Genomic DNA, 2,065 nt, shown 5'->3' with positions numbered 1-2,065 from the left:
GAAATTTCGGTATTCCCCTCTTCTTATTTCAGTTCATCTTTATTGCGTTGATAGTATAGGAATTGCTAGTTAGTTTCCCAAAGCCATAATTATCGTTTTATGCTAATCTTTTATTTCGTTAATCCAAGCATGAAATCAGTAGCTTTAATCCTTAATATTATTGTTGTTTCCACCATAATCATGAGTAGCTAAATTATTCGTGCTAGGATGTAGGGAATCTGTAGGATTAGGCGGCGTAGAATAGTAGATCGAAATCGCGTGTCGATCGATCGACCGCCATACCTGGTCGATCGCCCGACCACGTGAGGTGTTACCTTCGTTTTAATTGTTTTAATTCTTTATTCGACGAATCGAGTGCACACGACTAGTTGAATGTTTAGGATATGACTGACCCATTAGATCGAGAGATAGGGACAGTTGTTAGACCACCAATTAAAATGACTAAACTATGCTAAGATCGAAAGATAGGTAAAGTTTAGACCGTTAGTCACTTCTCAGGACGAGAGTCAGTATTAGTGATATTAGGGACTTGTAGCGAGATCGAAAGATGCTACTTGTTAAGAGTGGACCGAGAGGACCTCTTGTTTTCCCGCCTCATGTGTTTGATTTAGACCTACTTAGTATGCTGCCGCCGAAACTATAGTGAACCGACCATCCTAGTACCCCGTCTCTTATCTGTTTTATCCGTCTATTTAGTTTATTGCCTTTAGTTGTAGACCAAATCAATTCAACCCCCACATTCGTTACCTTAGACTAGAATTAGACAATTATTAATTACATTCGCCTCCTTGTGGTTCGACCCTGTTACCACTAGCCTAGGTTAGTTTTAATAGGAAATTATAAATATTATTTTTGGTACTCACAACGACGGGTATCAAATTTTGGCGCCGTTGCCGGGGAGGCAATTGTTCTAATTTTTGGTTGTTTTTATTTAGTCTTTCTTAGTTTAAGGGACATCCGTTCCTTAAACTTTTCTTATATTCTTTTTGTAGTTTCTTCTTATGCGCAGGTCACAGGGTGGTGAACTAGTACCGTTCAATCCCGAGATTGAGAAATCCTTGCGCGAGTTGAGACGATCATCTAGGATATTGCCGATAGAGGAAGAGCTGAGTACTCTGTCAAGTTACTACGAGAACGCTCTATTTGAGGAGGATCCACCTTCATCTCCTGTTTCTAATTCTTCAGCTGAGACCGTCACTTCTCCAGACTTCCTAGAGATGGCTGAGGAAGCGACTATTTCCAGTCACTCTGAACCGACAGCTGCAAATCTATACAAGGGGTTCGAATTACCTGGAGCTGATAGGAAATTCGAACCGAAGTCTTCCTATATCAACTTGGTTGAGAGAAACCAGTTCGGGGGTGCTGCAAATGAAGATGCAGCCAAGCATATGGAGATATTTATTGATTATTGCTGCTCTATACCCCCGTCGACCGGTGTGACCCAGGACCAGATAAAGGAGACTATGTTTATATTCTCACTCCGCGATGCTGCAAGGGAGTGGTACAGAGATCTAGATCGAGCTGCTCATGGGATCACCGACTGGAATTCTTTGGCCTTGGCATTCTACAAGAAATACTTCTCTGCATCGAAAACGAATGCCATTAGAGCTCAGATCACGAGCTTTAAATAGGGACCTGACGAGAAATTTCATGAAGCATGGGTCCGTTTCAAGAAGCTAGTGCGAACTATTCCGCACCATGGGTTCGAAAAATGGAGTCTTTGCAATCAGTTCTATAACGGGCTGTATGACGAACAGAGGGCTATTTTGGATGCTGCAGCCAATGGCCGATTTGCTGAGAATATGGGAGAGACTAAGGGGTGGAACATCATTGATGACTTAGCCACCCATAATGCTGTTTCAGACGGTCCTTTCGTCTGTAGAAGATGTGGAGCTGAGGGACATGTTTCAGAAAATTGTCCTATTCCCTTCGAGTCCTGTGCTGCCTTTCAACATTACAGGCAGACAAACACGTACTATGAGCCGAATGTCCATCCCAACTTGAGGTGGAGTAGCCAGAATGTCCTGAATCTGACTCAACCTCCACAGCAGCAGCAGCAACAGAC

The 2,065-nt window shown here is 42.8% G+C and overlaps 1 non-coding gene across 1 annotated transcript; it reads right to left on the bottom strand.

The window, feature by feature from the left end:
• Positions 1-1,598: 1,598 nt before the first annotated feature.
• LOC141609816 (small nucleolar RNA R71) lies at positions 1,599-1,705 on the bottom strand. The gene has a single exon (XR_012527725.1). It is a non-coding gene; the product is annotated as a small nucleolar RNA R71 (small nucleolar RNA).
• Between the last annotated feature and the right edge of the window lie 360 nt (positions 1,706-2,065).

This window comes from Silene latifolia, chromosome 10 (genome assembly GCF_048544455.1).
Source record: "Silene latifolia isolate original U9 population chromosome 10, ASM4854445v1, whole genome shotgun sequence".
NCBI lineage: Eukaryota > Viridiplantae > Streptophyta > Magnoliopsida > Caryophyllales > Caryophyllaceae > Silene > Silene latifolia.
Note: the sequence above shows the minus strand (reverse complement) of the source record. Positions and strands in the feature narration are given on the sequence as shown.